Here is a 20,189-nt window from a genome sequence, read left to right as displayed (position 1 = left end):
GGCGGTCGCTTGGGAGAGCCGTTCGTTAAAGAATTGACAAAGTTTGTGATGACCTTTACATCGCTTGATAAAACACAATCGTCTATCAAGCAGGTGTTTCACCCTAAGGTTTTCGTTAGGGCCGGCCGTGGCAGGGGGCGGTCGACCGGCCACTTCGCTACAGAAGGAAACGGCAGAGGACAGCAGTATGCAGGCCGACAGCAATTCTTCCAGTGTCAACGAGGCTCCAGAGGCTGCGTTGGAAGAGGAACAGGCAGAGGCAACAAGCCTAACTCAGGTGAGACTTCCTACTCTTTCCCCTTCCATGGTGGGCAGAAGGTTGGCATATTTCATAGATAACTGGAAGGCTATTACTTCAGACACCTGGGTATTACAAACCATCCAGGGGTTTCATATAGAATTTTACAGGTCCCCGGTTCAAAATTACCGCCCTCGTCCATTGGTTTTTGCAGAGGATAGAAATAGAGATAAAGATATTTAGAGTAGCATCAAGGGCCATGCAACCCTCTCAGTATAAATATATATATTCACATTGATTTACAGGCAACTACCTTAAAGTGACTACATATTTGGAGCCAATTGTGGACTGCAGGAATTGAAAAACGCGACGGTACAAATAAAGTGCAAGTCACACCACTTGAAGGTAGGCCATTAGATATAGTGATGGACCTTACTTTCCACCCCAAGAGTGATAATATGTTACCATTATAGATCCTAAGTATCTCCTTGACTAATAGTTTGTTTTTCAATTTTCACAATTGTTGTAGGCCAATACTTGGGCCCAGTGGAGCGCGTAATACGCCAAAAATCTATATGAAGAAAATTGAGCGTCCCTTTTAGAATTACATCTCTCGAATATATAAGGTACATATTTATTACTTTCTTTTAATTAAGGTGTAGAAGTAGTTACTCAGCCGGTATACAAATATATTATGGTATTCCCAGCATTTGTGTCTCTCTTATGCACGCACTTGTTGCAGGCAATTTTAGGTGAAGATCTTGTTTGAAATACTGTCGGAACTCTACTCTGCCTATTGGACACTTACATTGAAGGATTTGGCTCCTTGTTTCAAAACTGATACTTTGAATCGGAATATACCCCCGTCTTCTTGTACATTATTGCGGTAGGAATTATATTAATTTATTCATTACTAAGGGTAGCTGCGTGTTATTTTACTATATCCAAAACTGGAGATTGTTTGCTGTCGTTCTATAGTGTGGCATGGATTTGCGGTCTTGATAAAAGAGGTGACACACACAAAAATCTTTGACAATGGAAGATAGAATGATTTGTTTGTGTTTAACAAAAAGGTTTTGGTGCGGAATCATGTGCTAGGTTTTAAATCTTAAATTGTATTATGACCAATATTAAGGACAACGCTGTTTCTGCTGTTTGTAATTGCACATATAATACTCTGGGGATGATGTACCCGTATACAACAAATAGTAGATGGGTTTATAATGAGATCTGTGTTAGATAATGCGTTTGCAGCATAGGCACTTTGGTAAATGTATATAAACTGTATTGCTGAGAGGAGAATGCTGCTATTTTAAAATTGAAACATGTTTTTAACTGTGGTTTGTATGTATTTTCTTTTGTTAAATGTAATGTCTGTGCACATATTTTTATTGTGGTTCACAACCTTTGGCTAGAAACTACTTACACGGGTTTTTGTATGTTTCACTTTATGATTTACAGCCCTGAAGAAGTTCTGCTTGACAGAACGAAACGCGTTGGCTGGTTTTTCTTGGCATATTAAAAGAACTCTTTTGCAACCACGGATTCAGCGTTTTTCATCTGGAACTACTATTTGCTTATGAACTTTACCAATTAAGCCTAGTGGCAATTCACTTCATTTGGGTGGTGCATTTCGAAATTTGGTTGAAAATTGTCTTTTTCCTAGGATGTTTCTGGGATATACTCCTGGGACAGGGAGTATTTGAAATTGCACGCTATTTACAAGAAATTCGTATTTACTTATTGGTGATATATGGGTTGGTGCATTGAAGGTGTATAAGTGGTCCACTGTCCCGTGTATTTTGTACAAAAGTTTCATATAGAATTTTACAGGTCCCCGGTTCAAAATTACCGCCCTCGTCCACTGGTTTTTGCAGAGGATCAGGTCCCCCTCATAGACCAGGAGGTGACCAATTTGTTGTAAAAAGGAGCAGTGCTCCCGACACACCTTCTCCCCAGAGGGTTCCTGACCAACATTTTTATAGTCGGTAAAACAGATGGGGGACAACGTCCGGTGATCAACCTAAAGGAGTTCAACCAATTGTTGATATACCGACATTTCAAGATGGAGGGCATCTTTTAAACCCTGACATTATCTATTTACAAGAGACCCACCACAGAGACCAGGTTGACGCAGATAAAATATTTAAGAGCTGGGTTGGCCATACGATATCCTCTTCAGCTGGACTGACACAGAGAGGAGCATGTATATTGATAGGAAAACATCTAGGCTTCACTCTGGCAGGTACAGCCACAGACCCCAGGGATAGATGGGCCGTTGCTCATGGTAAATTAAACAATATAAACATAATTCTTTCTACAATCTATGCCCCTATTTTAGATGATTATCAGCCAATTCTACAGTTAAAGAATGCTATAACAGGCCTTCCCGGGTTAATAGTATGGGGGGGGTGATTTTAATTTTTTGCAAAATACTGTACTGGACTCGTCCAAAAAAGATCACCCTCAGAATAAACCCCAATCTGCTTTGGCGATTCAAAGTTGTAAACTAGACCTTGACATCATGGATTATTGGTGAGTCAACAATCCTCTCAAACAAGAACATTCATGTTTTTCGGCAAAGTACAATTCTGCCTCAAGATTAGATTTCTTTCTAACCTCCCACGAGTTAGAGCTACATAACTATGTTCATTTATCTAATGTCTTTTCGGATCATGCAGCAGTTTCCATGGAGGCATAACTGGGACCACAAGACACAAGCCCTATAAAATGATGGTTTTTTAATAAATCTAACCTCTAGATCCTCAATAGTGTACAGAAATTGAAGAATTCATTGAGGAGGTCTTTGCACGAAATAGAGGTACAGCCCCATTAAACACGACTTGGGATGCATTTAAGGCCACTTTACGGGGGTTAATCACATCTAAAGATATACCAAAGCATAAGGCATGAAAGGAGGAGAAAAGTAGTTTACAAACTGATCTTACAGAGGCAACCCAGGAACACTACAGGGTTAGATCAACATATCCAAGGCTAAGTGTAGGATGAGGGATTTTTACTATGCCCTGGGCGAAACTAATAGCAACATTTACGCCCAGAGGACGTACGAGGAGAGCGAGAACACAGGGAAGCTCTTGGCCTGGCAAGCCAAAGAAAAACAGGCTTGCAATAGAATAGATCAATTAATCGACCCGATCACTAAAATGCACGCTAAGACCACAGCCTCAATTGGTGAGTGGTTTCTGAAACACTATGAGGAAGTCTATCAAATAACAGAAGAGGCCTCATCTGATTCAATAGAGGAGTTTTTAGCTCAACTTACAAATCCCAAACTAGATGATGAGGCCAAGAAATGCCTCACTGAAACTTTCTCAGAGACTGAATTACACGAGGTGATTGGTTCCCTCCCTAATGGTAAGGCCAACGGAGACGATGGTCTTCTGATTGAATTTTTTTAAAAATTTGGAGGAACTCTACGTAAAGAACTTTTAATCTTAGTAAATGATCTACTCCAAGGTGGTTCCCCCCGGACTCTTTTCACTCAGCTGTAGTGGTTAGTATTCTAAAAAAAGGAAAGGACAGGGAGAATATAAATTTGTACCGACCCATAAGTCTACTAAACACAGACTATAACATTTTTACAAAGCTTCTAGCAAACCGATTGAATAAAATAGTGGGAGGTCTGGTAGTTAATGATCAGTGCAGGTAGGCATCTCCATACAAATACAAAGTTCGTATTGGAGGCACTAGATTTTTTTAAAACTAATAAAGTGAAGGCCCAAATCTGTTTTTTAGACGCGGAGAAAGCCTTCGATCTAGTGTCCTGGGACTGCCTGTTTGCTATTTTGCACAATTTTAGTTTCCCGAATGTTTTTATCTCTCTTTTAAAACAACTATATATGAATTCTAGGGTACAGATTATCATCAACAATTCTAATATTGGGACATGCCAGGTCACTAGAGGTACTCGACAAGGCTGCCCCCTGTCGCCAATATTATTCGCATTATTAATTGAACCTTTAGCAATTGAGATTAGGAATACATGAACCGATACAGTCCCGGTAGCTGGCATGACTAATATAAAATTGTACACCGATGATATTGCCCTTTTTCTAGATTCTAACCCCTTAAGTCAAGGGAAAATTTTAAAAATATTCTCTGACTTTCAAAAACTAGGGGGTTGCAAAATTAATGTTAACAAGACAGAAATTATTTTATTAAACTGCACTGTAGACACTTTAATACCAGAATTTAGGCAAATTTACAACTCAACGCCAAAGAGATATCTGGGAATATTTATATCGGACAACTTAGACGACTTGTTTTCACTTAATTATTCACCGCTGCTAAAAAAGGTTGAGTCCCTTTTAGAACGTTAGAATTTATTACCCCTGTCTTTATTGGGCCGAGCAGCACTGATACAAATGTTGATTTTACCTCTTTTTAATTTTCTATTTAATGCAGCACCTTGTGGTATTCAGGTCTCCTTCTTTGAAATAGTGCATGCCCTGATCTCCTCATTTCTCTGGGCCAAAAAAGACAACTAGGCTCGCACTTAGCACTTTATTTCTTTCATCTGCACAAGAAGGGCTGTCCCTCCCAAATATTAGAGAATATTACTTTGCGTCTTTTGCTCACCACAGTGTTAGGTTTTTCTTTCTAGACAATTTTTTTATGAAGAAGATGCTGCCAGAGGTAAAAATAACTGATCCGATTAGAGTCACTAAAGATCCAAAGAAAATTCACTACAAGTCCCTTCAGTGGATTTTCAGACAGAAAATCCAGTTTTTGAAATTCTACTCTATTCCTAGAATAGGTATTACAACGGACTTGAACAACTTTAACCTAGGGTAAGAGGGATGTATGGACAGTAAAATAATTAACCTCTGGAAAGACAATGGCTTTGAGAAAATGTAAGACTTCCTGGTCGGCAACAGGTGGAAGTAATGGGATCAAATAGCCAGACAGGTGCACCATTCTCACTCCATCCTGAATTTGATTTTCTTATGCTCAATCCAATACTCGGGGAGCTGGATATAGGAAATCTTTATTTTAAGGAAACTATATCTACAGCTTTGTATGGGATAAAATAAATAAATTCAACAAAACAATCTTCTACGGCGCTAACTTTAAACACATGCAATTTTATAATAAATGGCTGATTTACAGAACTCCCTCCTATCTCCATAATATCTTCCCCCTAGTTGCCGACAAATGTTTCCGCTGTGAGGAAAAAGGGAATTGGAAACACATTGTCTGGGAATGTCCTAAATTTCAGTTACTCTGGAAGGAAATTAAAAAATACCTCTCCCTTGAGCTTAAAGCTTCCATAATATTCTATGATTTAGTCCCTGTTCTAGGCTGCTCATTGACTAACACCCAATATGACGAATTTCTTTTTATAGCCTCTCTAATAGCTAAATCGCTTGTTCTGCAGTCCTGGAAAACCAACCATGTACCGACCTTTCAGGCTTGGAAGCTAAACTATTGTGAATCCAGGGCAGGGAAAGAAAATACACGCTTAGATCAGGGGCGCTCAAGAAATATGAAAAGTTTGGGAGTGTGTTTGATTCGTAAAGTATATCTTCATAACTACTAGTCTGCTTTTATGCACTTTTAAGCACTCAGCACTTTATAATTCTATTTTGCACTTTATAACTATGCTGTGGATACTTGAACGCCGACTACTTACTTATATTTATATGCCATGTACTGTACTAAATCTTTTACAAATGTATTCTGTAATGTTGATCTTGTTTTTATGAACTCTCAATAAACATATTTAAAAAAAAAAAAGATGGAGGGCATCCATCTGCTCCGAGATCTCCTCCAACCGGACAATTAGATGGTCCGCCTAGACTTCAAAAACGCATACTTGGTGGGACCCATTTTCCCTACTCACCTTCAGTTTCTACATTTCATGTGGAAAGACCGAGTGTTGGAATTAGCTTCCCTTCCCTTCGGTCTGTCATCGGTTCCATGGTGTTGTACCAAGGTGCTAAAGCCAGCGATAGAATCCCTATGGGCCAGAGGTTTTCGCCTCATTATTTACTTGGACGATCTCCTACTTCTAGAGCAATGTCCAATCAAACTCACGCAACATTTGCAGGGAACAATAGACCTGCTTCAAAACTCTGGGTCTATCATCAAATCCAAGAAATCGAGTCTGACCCTGTCCAAACAGTTGACTTTTCTGGGGTTTGTAGAGGACTCAATATCGCGTACTCTGAGCCTTCCAGCTCTCAAGATTTCCAAGATTCGCAGTGAGCTCCGTTGAAGGCTTACACTATAGTCCACCTCGCTTCGACAGATGGCGCGTCTGATGGGACAGTTGAGCTCCTCAATCCAGGCGATTGTCCCGGGCCCACTCCATTACAGAGTGTTGCAATGCCTGAAAGCTTCACATCTGCACAAAGGTCTTCAATATTCAGATCAAGTTCTATTGACCGACGAAGTTCCCATGGAGATAACGTGGTGGCTCAACCACATGGAGGCCTGGAATGGGAAGGCCATTTTTGAATCCGAACCGGACTTGGTAATAGAGTTTGATGCCAGCAAATAGGGCTGGGGGGCCCGCTGCAGTGACTCCTTTACCGGAGGAAAGTGGTCCGCAGACGAAGAGCAGCTCCACATCAATTGCTTAGAATTGATGGCGGGGTCCTTTGCAATACAGTGCTGGACAAAGGACAGAACAGCTTGCAGTGTGCTCTTGAAAATAGACAATGTATCAGCCATCCGATATATCAATCACGCAGGGGGAACGAAGTCCAAAGCGTTGGCAGACCTAGCCAAGGATCTTTGGACCTTCTGTCTGTCCCACAACTTCTCAGTGACGGCGGAATACCTCCCGGGAGAGTCCAATGTAATAGCGGATTGGTACTCCAGTAGTTGGTCTGACATGAGCCTCTGGCAGTTACATCCTCCGACTTATCAGCGTCTCCACAAAGTCTGGGGTCCCTTCTCAGTGGACCTCTTTGCATCCCGGTTGGACAATCAACTCCTGCGCTTCTTTAGCTGGAAGCCAGATCCCCTTGCGACAGCGACAGATGCTTTCCTCCAAGATTGGCCCAATGAAGAGGGGTATGCCTTTATCCCGTTTGCCATATTACTGCGGCTAATGACCCAAGCCAGATGGCAGAAAGCGAGATTGGTCTTAATCCCCCCTTATTCGAGGTCTCAATTGTGGTTTCCAGTTCTTCTGGAACTTTCTTGGGATTCTCCAATCCTTCTACCCCCCCAAACCTTTTCTCCTGAAAGATCCTCAGGGCAATCTCCCCCCTCAAGTCCAGCAAGGCCGGATGCCCTAAACAATGGGACATGTATATCAAGATCCTGCACAAGAGTGATTGTTTTCCTGCCATGCACTATTGCAACGGATGAATAGAACTTTTTCTCGCTTTAAGACTTCTTGCGATTTTGATGCAATCGTGAAAAACAGTTGAAGTATTACAGTTAAAAATTTTTGCCGTTTCTAGTATTGTTGTTTTAGCTTTGAGTATTGCCTGATGTTAGGAGACTAGTAGTGTTGTGCCACCAGGGTGGGGAGTGCCGTGTCGAGTCTTGCAGTTTGAGACATAGGTGCATCTTGGATAATTGCGTGCTATTGGCTGGCAGTAGCAGAGCGAGCTTATGAGCATGCTTGGTTTGTAGGTGGGGAGTTCAGCACAGGTCAGCTGGCATGTGACTATTTCACCTGGGGACAATTTAGTGAATAAAAGTGGGTGGAAGCCGGTGACAGTTAAGCTGCCTACGCCGATGGTATAAGTGAGAGTTTTTCGTGGTTTTTGCCGCAAGATAGAAGGAATCTGGATGAAATACATGCAGAGGGTCCGGAAAAATGTTTGACTCAGAGACCGAGTAAGATGTCACGGTAAGATTGTTGTCAGAGAATGTTATCATTAAATAGCAAGCATTAGTTGGAGGGGCCATGAACTAGCGAGTAGAGCATTGCTGTGCAGATTTTAGAAAATCGGCTGCTGGGATAACAGGGGCATGTTAAGCATATTGTTAACATTATAGCTAACATAAATAGACTTACTTAGAAAGTGTATATAAGCGCATTTAAAAAGCTAACAGTGTTGTCTTAATATGAGTGCATGCAGTGTGCTGAATATATTATAATCATGACAGTTGCCATTAGTGGTGATGTACATATATATTTTTTTACATTTATAGATACCCCTGAAGAAGGTTTTTTTCCCGAAATGCATTGGGTATTTTCCAATAAAGCGTGACATGTGGAAACATGCATCATCCTTGTGTTTATTTGAAGAATATTGAAGTGAAGCAAAAACAAGTAAAATGAATTGAAGAAAACAAAAGGATTAAAGAGGACAAATTCAAATGGTCAAAATTGTGGAATAAGCAGAGAGTTTCATGGATTTAATTCATTGGATTCGTTTTGAAAAAATGGCTGTGCAGATTGATGAATGAATGAAAAAGACATTTATTTAGCGCACGTTCACCAACGGCTTCTTGGCGCTGGAATGATGGGAATCGAAATATGGTTCCCTTGTGTTCTTACGGATGCCCTTGATGGCATGGCAGATTTCGGGCATCCTTGGCGAATCTCTGGCCTATCAGCAGCGGCCCAAACAATGCTGGGAGGAGTCCGGGCAGACAGTACTAGCAAACGCTACAAATTGGCTTGGTCCAGGTGGGTCCGTTGGTGTGTTAGAGGCAACCACGATCCATTGGGGTGCGAAGTGGTGACCATTATGAATTTCATAGCCTCATTGGCCATGCAGGGCTTGGCATACAGCACTGCCAATTCATTCAGATCAGCGATTTCAGCTGTGCATATTACGGTTGGGGGACATCCAGTGGGGGAACATCCGCTCATTTGCAAACTGTTGCGCGGCATCCGCCTTTCACTTTTCCCAGAGCCCAAATACTCAGCTTTGTGGGATGTTAACAAAGCTCTGCAATTGTTTCAGTCCTGGCAGTCTAATAAATATCTCTCCCGCAAAGGGCTTTCCGCCAAGTGGGCCATGCTTGGCCTCTGTTTGGTGTCCTGTCGTCGTGTGTCCGACGTTAGTGCTTTGGACATTACTGGCGGTGGCTTTACTCCAGAAGGAGTTACCTCTCATGTAATGTGCAGGACTAAGTTTGATTCCAGGGTTATATCTTATCCTGCTTTTGACAAAGCTCCTAAATTGTGTGTGGTGCGATGCCTCAATGAATGAGAGAACATGACAGAAGAGAATCTCCCTCAGGGAGAATACCAGCTTCTCCTTTCCTTAAGGAAGTCTTTCAAAGCTGTTTCTCCACCAAAAATAGCTTGTTGGGTCATATATGTGATGCAAGAAGCAGGCATTAATGTCTCGAAGTTTGAAGCACACTCACTACGAGGAGCGATGGCTTCTAAAGCTTTTACTTTAGGCACCAGATTAGAAGACATTCTTAACGCTGCAGAATGGTCTTCAGACTCTATTTTTAAAACGGTTTATTTTAAACTAGTTATAAATATGGCATCTTTGTTGGTGGATAAGCTTTGAACAAGCATAATCCTCGCTTCCTGTTCTGACATAGAATGAAAAGTTTCCTAATAATCATGACAGAAAGTTTCAATTCTATTCAGGATGCGGAGGCGTGGATTATTCCCGCCCGCGGCTCAAAGAGACCTGATCCCACCCATATGGAGGTATTTACTTCAGTTTCACATGGTTATGGTTGTGCACTCAACGTATTGGATAAGTATAATTCCTTTGATGTCACAATACTGCATTTATCCAATGGTTAATGTTGGTATGTGCATGTACCTGGTGTGGTTCACATGGTTGAAGAATGGTTTGATTGATTTTGTTTGGTTTCTCCTAGGGTCTGAAGGTTCCAAAACAGACTTGTTTTCTTTGGTGTCCGGATGGTCGCAGTCAAGAAAGAGTAAGGTTGTAGGCAGTAGCACGTCCTCATAGACCAGGAGCACCTGATTTAGAAGGCTGGTAACACCTTGTGAACTACAAGGATAATGGGACTTGTAGTTTTTTGTTAATAAAGTTGAAGTGCTGAGCTACGGAAATAAAGAAAGTACAGCATAATCCTCGCCTCCGCATCCTTGATAGAATTGAAACTTTCCGTCATGATTATTAGGTAATTTTTCATTACTGTTGTGTTTGTGATAGAGTACCCAAATGCAAAATCTAAATCAGGCACTTAATTATTGTTTAAAAAAATCCATTTATAGAAATAAGAAAAATCATACATAACAAGTATGGATTTCAAGCAATCCCATTACATTTTAAAACATTTGAGTATCAAACTTATGGACTTTTTTAAAAAGATCTCACTTGTATAAGTTACACCACCCCACCTCATCTCAAGTGAGATTCCTAAATATTATGTCATCAACTGAATAGTTTCTCAGGACATGCTATAATTCATCCATGATTTTCATTACTGAAGAATCATAGAATAGGTCTCAAGAGAAGAGGTAAATAATTATTCCTCTTAACCTGAAGAAAAGCTGAAAGCCTATGCGGTTGTAACAATCACAATTACTAGTCATGGTTCAAACTCACCATCATCCAAATATTTGTGCCTAGTGATTGAAAATTCCCAACCAATGTAGTTCCAAATTACGGCAAGGCTTTAACACATGGCTCCATCACACTTTCTAGCATCAAGAGAGCACTGGAAACATCTTTGATCTGTGGAGAAATGTATTACATTTTTCAGGTTGTGATACTTGTTCTAGAAAAGTCCCCCTAAATGGCTTGAAAAAGCATGTACTCCTGCCCTGAGTTGCACATAAGAAGTCTCTAGTTGTTTTGGATTTGTTCTGGCCTAAGCATCAGTGAAAATCGTTGTGTCCTGCGAGAGCCTGCATGGAAATGGATTGAGACCGCAAGAGCAGTTCTATGGTCTGGAGGAGCGCACCATGTACACCTATACTTTTCTGTGCTTAACCAAAGTCGTCTAGCCAGGCTAAGATGGACTTAAAGCAGTGGTAGTGTAGGATTATTCCTTCAGGACTGTCCTTTTTGCCTGTTGCCTGTACAGAGAGAGCTGCCTACTATCCTTTTTTTGATCAAAATTGTCTGCAAGTCCGTTACAATCAGGTACATCATTCCATTTGTGTGGGGCATGAATGTTGTGTTTATGTTTATTCTATGCTTGTTTAATAGATGTGCATGTCATGTGAATGACTGTTGCAGCTCATGAATTCTTTCTGAATCTCTTGTTTGTGAATGATATATGAGATGGAAGCAGGAGGGAACCTGCCATAGAGCAAGATGAATCGCACGGTTCTTCTAAAGCATTAATGAGACTTTTAAAGTAAAACCATATTTTAGGGTGTGTAGGATAGGACACAGAGGAGCTATTTAGTGTTAGATTTACTAAGAACTTGCGCTTGCTTGGGTCATGTAAGTAGACGCACTGCAATGCAAGTGTTTAAGTGAGATCTAAAAAACTACACAAATCAATAGTTGTGTGTTCTTGCGTCACTTTTTAGCCACAAAGTAATACAAAACATTACCTTTCACTATCTGGCATTATCTTACATCGGGGAGGCATTACACAGGTGTGGTAAGGGTGTTTCCATGCATCTATCCATGTATTTTGACACAAAATCAGATTTATTGAAGTCAGTAAACCTGGGTTTGCACCAAAATGGTTCCGTTACCTGACACTGGTGTAACAAGTAGAAATATCTTTATTTCTCCTTATTACTTTCTCTTTGCATATTTTCTGCATTCTGCACACTTACAAAGAGGAATAAGCCTCTATGGATTGTTTTGTAGAGGAAGATATCCCTTCCAGCATGAAAGCAGTCCTAACCACGAAGCAGGCCTGCTTGGGCTGTGGCACAAGGAGGCCTGCATTGGAAATAGGCTGCCACAAGTGTGCCAGTGTAATGAGAGAGCTGACGTGTGCCAGTGTAATGAGAGAGCTGACGTGTGCCATATCTTAGTAGATATGGCTCATTTCTGTTCTCTACCTTTCTTGCAACGCAGCACGGAAGTTCCTTTGCTGCGTGTAAGGTTAGTATATCTGGCACTTGATGTATAGAGACAGTCCTTTTCCCTTTTGTTTGGGGCCTCCCTGAGGGGCGGCTTCCACTCTCACTGCTTTGCGATGATAATAGGGGACAAAGGTTTTTGCTTGACCAACCTGGGTGGAATACACTAAAAGGCAGGAGTTGCCTGAAACAGGACAGGAACGCCCAGTCATGATTTCTAATCAACCCGAAGTAACACAGGTCCCACACCACTGGTAACCAAAAAAGGCTTCAGAGCTCCAAGGCTGGATCAATGATTCATTCTCCTTGCCAACTTCAGTAACAGGAACCTTGAAGTGGTGCAATCTACCATTAAGAACCATCTTGTATAGGTGATCACTGGCTGCTTAGGAGGGGTAATGGTAGTACCTTTAAATAAAGTAAAGGCTTTCTAGAAGAGAAGAACCATGAGGAACAGTGAAGAAGAATTGAAACAAAGCCAACGTAGTCAAGTTAAGGATATGCACCACCAGGTTATATGGTGAGATCTTTCTAACTGGTTTCCCTCTGGAGTGTAGCTGAGTTCAAAGTAACTTGCTTTCTGAATCTGGGCTTGGATATGATGCTTGGAGCATCTCCCCTGACTAGTCCGCAGAAAACTACGGAAGGTGGTTGTCGAGGTCTCCCCTAACTATGAGGGACATGCCAGAAAAAATGCACCTTGGATGACTTGCTGCTTAAAAGGATCACAGCTCATTTGACAGTGTTATCCCTACCTCTAACAAGATCACCCCTGAGACCCATAGTGAGTTCATCATCTTGTTTGGGCAGTGAGTTTGGATTTTCTATTATTAACTACAATTTGTGACATTTATCTAGATTATACTTGAGACACAATATTTATGCAAGACAATGATATTCGAGTAACATTCATTTGTGCCTTATGATCAGCCAAAGAAAGCAGATGAACATTTGTTTGACCTTCCCAAAGTATGAATTTGAAAACTCATAAAAGATTGAAAGAGAAGCAGACACAATGGAAAAAAATACATTTGATTAGATTCATGCTCCCAATCAGTCATAATAGAAGTGCTTGCCAAAGTGCGAGCATTCCAATTATTTTATGTTGCAAAGTAGTAAAGCTTAACATGAACAGGTTGGACGGACATTTTTAATATCATGTATACTGAGTGGTAGATTTCCTGAATATTAATGGTTGTAGAGCATTCAGAAAGACCATGAAAGTCCTTGATGTTTGAGTGAGTCACGACTGTCTCAAGTCTCCCTGAAGTGACCTTATACACAACAATACTATTTTATTGTTGAACATTTCTAAATATGAACACTTTGTTATCTTTTTTCTGATCTCAAATAGAGCTAGAAAGGTATAGAAAAGATTGGATGTGCTGCTGCCCTTAAATGACCACTGGCATGGCACAGGCCATGAATTTTGCATTTATCCCCCACCATACATTCATTTATTCGATATCAATCAATCAATCATTGACACTTATAAAGCGCGCTACATACCCGTAGGGTCTCAAGGCGCTGGGGGGGGGGGGGGCGCTACTGCTCGAACAGCCAGGTCTTCAGCTTCTTCCTGAAGGAGAGGTGGTCTTGGGTCAGGCGCAGGTCGGTCGGGAGGGAGTTCCAGGTCTTGGCGGCCAGGTAGGAGAAGGACCTTCCTCCTGTAGTCGCTCTTCGGATGCGGGGGACGTCGGCGAGGACGTGGTTGGCTGATCGGAGGTGGCGTTTGGGAGCGTAGAAGTTGACTCGGCTGTTGAGGTAGCTCGGGCCTTGGTCGTGTAGGGCTTTGTGTGCGTGGGTGGGGAGGCGGAAGGTGATTCTTTTGTTGACGGGGAGCCAGTGAAGGTCTCTCAGATGTCCGGAGATGTGGCTGGTTCGTGGGATGTCGAGGATGGTCGATAAGTTATTATAAATGCAAGGCTTACCTATTAATTTCTTGCTTACATTCTTATATATTATGATGCTTTGATATAGGTTGTCAGCATCAATAGCACATATTTTCAATAGCATGATCTCTAAAGTAAAATACATTTCAGCAACCATGCAAAATAAGTCCTCATGTTTCTTTTCCCAAAGCACAGGACTGCTACTTTAATTATATTTCTGAAAATGGTATAATACACTGTGGAAAATGTTATAAAAAACTCAGTAAAACTCCACAACCAATGTTTAAATAAAGTGAAACATTTTCTGAGTAAAATAAAACAAAAATTACAAAAATCCAATAGAGGGAAACAGAGATAAGAATTGTACAACTTTTTAGGAGAAAATAACACCAAGAAATGCAAAACGCCAGTGATAGTCAATTATCGTGATGGACCAGGACCATGGAGGGAATAGAGGCTGACCGCAATGGAGTGCTGGTCAGATACATCAAGTGTATTAGTCCGGGTGAAGACATAAAGTACGAGAAAGTTTCTAAGTCACAGATCAGAAAGGTACCTTGTCACTCCTGTGGAGAAAAGCGTAGAAATGTATTTTAGTCCCAACACAGATTGGGACATTGGCATTTAATGGGAAGAAAAATCCTCCCTGCACAGGACACCACTGGAATTGTAGCCACCTTTATGGACCGAATGTCATAGGCTTGGCTCAGATTGGTCCTGCCAGCCGCGTAGCTAGGGGTGGGGGGAGCGGGGGGAGTGGCGGTCCGCCCCAGGCGGCACCTTTTTTGAGGCGGCACCCTTTCTGCGGCGGCCGCGGCCTCACGAGCCGGCACTGACTGTCTGGACTGGACTGACCAATACGGCAATATCAGTAAAGTTAGCACTAAGCACTGCACACACAAAATTCTTATCTGGGCATTATAAATAAATACTACTGTCTGTAAACATACACTTGCTGCCCAGTTGCTGTCGGTCGGGTTCGAAATTAAATTCTAAACATGACCGCTGTGGCCTGTCCCCTCCCCCTCCTCCCAGCCTCGCTCACACTAGTAGTCCTCCAGGGCCATCAATCCAGTGGTAGCGTGCGCAGCGCGCGCTAGCGCAACCAATGACGGCCCTGTAAGGATATTTGGCCAGCCCTCGCCACACCCGCACCGTAGCAGTGACACTCACCGCCCGCCCGCGCCCCCTACGCTCGCCCCTTGTCGTTGTGTCGAGCCTGGAGTCGGAGGAGTGCGTCACAGCCAGGGGCAGCGGTAACAACTGTAAAATTAATTAATTCAGGTGAGGACAGAATAAAGAACCTGGTCTAGAGTCTATCAGGACCCTACTGTGGTCTGATTGATTGCGGTATTACTTCCTGCAGGATATTGTCAGGATGGAGGAGAGATTGGTCCTAGAGATTGTCCCCTAGCCTTACACATTAACACGGAGGTCAACGAACGGTCAACCTGTATTTCCTGTTTGTCCCATCATGGATATCTGATTGCCAAAGCCATTGCATCCATTGTGGTTAGAAGTGGCCCTGTGTGCCTGCTGGTACTACGTTATTTACGTCATCTTTGGATACTACTTCCAAGCCATGGATCGATCCTTTCCTCATTTTCTTTATCCTTTGAGGGGGCTTATTTAGACAACCTCAGGCACGGGCAGTTTAATTGGGTTTAGGTAAGGTTTAGTCTCAAAGAGGAACTTGTCCTTAACTGGTGAACTACTATTAAGGACAAGGAAAGAGCTCAAACTGATTACGGTTGTGTCCATCTGTTGGCCTTTCCCTTGTAAAACACTTTACAGGGGGGTTGGTTAGATTTGCTTCTTCGCTTTACATGTTTGGTTTTGTTTCCATGAACTCGATCAGTGTATGATCCTGCATTACAAGACACTTAAGATGACCTTTGTTGTTAGTTGGGTCGGATCTTGAGCTCAAAAAATACCAATAACTAAGGATGGAGAGATTCAAAGTTGAAAATAACGATGATGTGTTGGCTTTATGCACTTCCGCTTGTGCTATAAATGTGCTTGCGCCTGACGTGCTTGTGTCTAAGTTAGGGACATCATGTGTGTTGTTTAAGGCGTGGATGTCTGCCCCCGATATAGTTCCAACTTGTGAAGGACTTGGGCACATTTACTCTGCTATAGTACTGACTGGGCTTTGTGTTTCTGAATTTGAAAGTTCTTTATTTTGTAGCCTTCTCCTTTTGGTGCAGTTATATTCCTACCTTTTTTAGGTTCCTGCTTTATTTTTGCTGTTCCTAATTCTATTAATACTAATTCCGATAAATACGCGCCCAACTGCATTGGTGAATGCAGGGTGTGGTAATAACAGTGATCATATTGGGCCACTTAGTATGAGGTCTTAGGGTTTGCTCAATCTGTATTAGCATATGAAACCATCATGCAAAATCAGATCCAGTACCAGGGAGTAACAATATCAATGGCAGTGTCTCACACAGGAACATACAAAGGGGAAAAAACCAAAGCTGTCTTTTGTTCACATATTCTTCTACTCTGCGAATTAAGACATTGGTAAAGGGAGACTCCATCGTCCTCAGCGAGTATCAATTTGCCCTCAGAAAACACTCCATTTTTAGAAATTAGTTTAATTGTATTTACATTTAGCAATGCATTGTACAGAAACTCAAAAGAGAATTGCAGTGGTAAAAATGAAATGGTGTTGCTATTTTAGTTGCGCCATCTGGTTTGCCCGTTTCACACTGGCATATATGTATACTTTTGCTGTGGCTTCAGCCAGGTCTGTGATTTTTGTAGGGGCCCTTCTATGTCCAAGCTTTACCTAACGACCACACAGTACATTGGACCCTTATCTTCACCTTTGCACTCACCTATTGGGGCAGTGGGGATGTCCCTGAGCCTGTACTTTAGCTTAAAATATGTGCCAAATCTTGTCTAGCCCCCATGAGTTATTTTTTTCCCTCTAATCTGAACCACTAATTCTTTCGTGTTTTCTGCACTCCTCTGTCGTTTGTAGCCCCTCCCGCGTCAAAGCAGCAATATTCACATTCATTTAGCTAAAATTGGTAATGACCTCCAGTCAGCAACAGCCTACCTGGGCACATTTCACCTCAATCAAAACACTGTTTTTATCATCTGGATAGCGAGTGGCCCACCTGTGCATCTTCAGCAAGACATCAGTCCTCTGAACCAAGGCTCGATCAACAGCCTCCCAGAGTCCTGCCAGAGTCCGAAAACTGGCACTGCAAGGAATATTAAAGGGTTATTTTGCATGAACGTTCCAAAAACTTATGCCAAGCCAACCGTGTAATCTAATATGTATTTTTTTAGGATTTGAGGGTTTCTTTTGGTGGTACTCAGTTGTTTACTGTACTTGTAGATGTGTGGCTCTTTTTTAAAATTATTATTTCTATTGCTTGTTTTAGTTAACGTGAACCAGCATCATAGATCAACCTTTTATTTTACTAATTTTATTTGCCAGTCCTTTTTATACTGCAGATTTTTCTTGTTACCTCACTTAGTTATTTCAATTGAAGTCCAGCAAGAAAATACCAGGTAGAGAAGGGCTAAGAGTGATGGAGTTCTATGCATTGTAATTTTGAAATACTTTAGCCGGAGTTAATCCTTGGCAAAGGGAGCTCTAGGTATTACTAATAGTACAGGCTTTGTGTGCTGGGTTGTTTCTGATTGCTAGGTGTGATATTTTCATAATTTTTTTGTAATCATGAGTCCGCCGCCACAGACATTTGCACCAGTTTTAGTCCTTTTAGAGTGTCTCTCTCATTGCTGATTGCTGAAATGGGTGTAATTACACACACATTATTTTTATTAGGTATATCATGAGTGCATGTAAGCCCATTATGAGATTGAACAAACAGGATTTTGCTTTGGGTTGTGCTCAAAAAGTGGCGCAATCCAGAATGCAAAATCTGGGCCTCAACTAATTTTGCATTTTTTAAAAAACCCTGCCTCAAAGAAATTGACAACAAGGAGAAGCATGTTCGTAGATCTTTTATGCTTAATTGTTTACAAAGTCTGCATTTCCTAATATTTTTATAGGGCTAAGACATCTGCTTCAGAGGTGCCCAGTAACTATCAGGAAATAATAATTGGTGAGATAACCTTGGAGTTAAAGTATTTCTTGTAGAAATTTCTGTTTTGTGTAGCCTCAGATCTGACTCAAAGTAGTATAGAAGGTTAATGTGCCTGCAAAGCACATCATGTAATATGCAGGTGATTTTGTTTTAATGTAGCTAGGTAAGGTAAGGTTACTGTTTTGAACACAGTCAGATCCTTTTGTAACTTGCAGTTTATAAATAGTAAGCCTTTTAATATAGCACAGTGAGCTATGTAGGATATGTGACTGCTACTACTTTTAACCCTCACTGACTCATGCAACACATCTTGTTCACTGATTTACACGCTTGCATGATTTATTTTCAATCTGTATGTTATTGAAATCGCTCTGACACTCTGCATTGGGATGTGTAGCGTTATAAAAGAAAGTAAAATAGTACTATTTAAGTTGTGGGTAAATACTGGGACAGACCAACACATCTGAGATACTTTCAGTACATGCACTTACATAAAGGGGCCTTAAGTACCTGTGAAGAGATAAACAGCTGTATGCTTTTGTCTCCGTTGTATTTACATTTAAGTGTGAGGTTCCAGGCCACTCGATCAAAAGGAGGCCTAATGGTCCCCACTGCTTTAATGGGGGGACTATGATGAATGGTCATTTAATGTCAGTTGTAGATGATGGATCCCTGAACAGTGTCATGTATGTGCATGTTTGCTTTGTGCTGAGGGGTAAATTGTTCACACAGCTCTCTGATGGATGTCACATGTGGTTTTTCTGAGTCCCTAGATAGATCATGCAGTCTGTGTGTTCTCTTTTGTACTGCCAGTCACCGGTGTATTCAACTTTCTAGCCTTTGACCGCGTCATGTACGTGTATTTTTGCACACTTTGAACTATTTTTCCATCATTTCAAGAGTATCCTTAGTTTACAGTATTTTGGCTTTTTATCGTTATTGGTCTTGTGTTAAGTCTATGCATAAAGATACATATTTTTTATAACTACTTGTGTGGTGTCCCTTATCTGCTCATGCTACGTTACCACAGGGTTGAGCAGGGGTTATGAAAGGGTGTAGCCCCTTTACTCAGACTTAGGAAGAAGGGTCCCCACTTGGACAGTGCCCAGCCATTGCCCACTAGAGACCCCCATTTCTAACAAACAACCATTCCGATTTTGAGAGGAGTAAACATATCAATGCCCATTAGATTCCCCCATGTTAGACTAATGTTCTGATTTGTTACCTTTGCCTCAAATTGTAAAGCGCTCCGATATCCTTCGGGATCAAGTGTGCGCTATATAAAACTTTATAAAAAAAATAAATGTAACTTGCATGATCGAGGTAACTGTTAGCAGCAATACTATGTGTCTCTCCTCGGAGACTCGGACACCCAAGGGGCGGCAATCTGAAGGGTAGCCCAGGGCGCCACAAGCTCTAGCTACGCTGTTGGGTCCTGCTTCAGCTCTGTAGATTTGAAGATTTCTCGCTGACTCCTTTTAAAGTACCAACACAGAATGGGAATTAGTTGTTTTTTTAGATATGCAGGGATCCTGAGTGGGGCAAAGATGAAATGTATTCTGATGCTGTGTAACTGCTGGCTGGATACTTTTTCCATTTGGTCTCCATGAAGCTCTGGAGGAAAAGTTTTTTAAAGTTTCCAAACTTTCTTCTGGTGCCCAAACAACTACGGAATAAACGTCTAAGCATCCACAAGATTTCAGAAGTGGACTTAGAGGCTCTCAAGGTGTCACACAGACATCAATAGCAAAGACCAGTCAAGGTCCAGTTGCTACTAGTCAGCTGGGCATTTCCACAAAAATGCCTGTTGTGGTTTGTTGTGTTCCTGTGGTTATGCAGGAGGTGAGTCAACTGACCTTGGAATCCACTTCTTTGTCCTGGGTACAAAAGGGAACAGACCCTGTCCTTCAGGGCTACTCTATGGTCACAGGCAACATGTTCTGTCCTCTTTTATAGGTCCAGAAAGTGTTCTAAGAAATGATGCCTTGGTGTGTCACTATGATCAGTTTGTGAATTAGGTCCTTAATTTTACTGTATGCAGGTTGTTTTGCATATATGAAGACTGTAAGTGA

The sequence above is a fragment of the Lissotriton vulgaris genome, chromosome 5 (assembly GCF_964263255.1).
Source record: "Lissotriton vulgaris chromosome 5, aLisVul1.2, whole genome shotgun sequence".
NCBI classification, from domain to species: Eukaryota; Metazoa; Chordata; class Amphibia; order Caudata; family Salamandridae; genus Lissotriton; species Lissotriton vulgaris.
The sequence above is the reverse complement of the archived record's forward strand: the minus strand, read 5'-3'. Positions refer to the sequence as shown.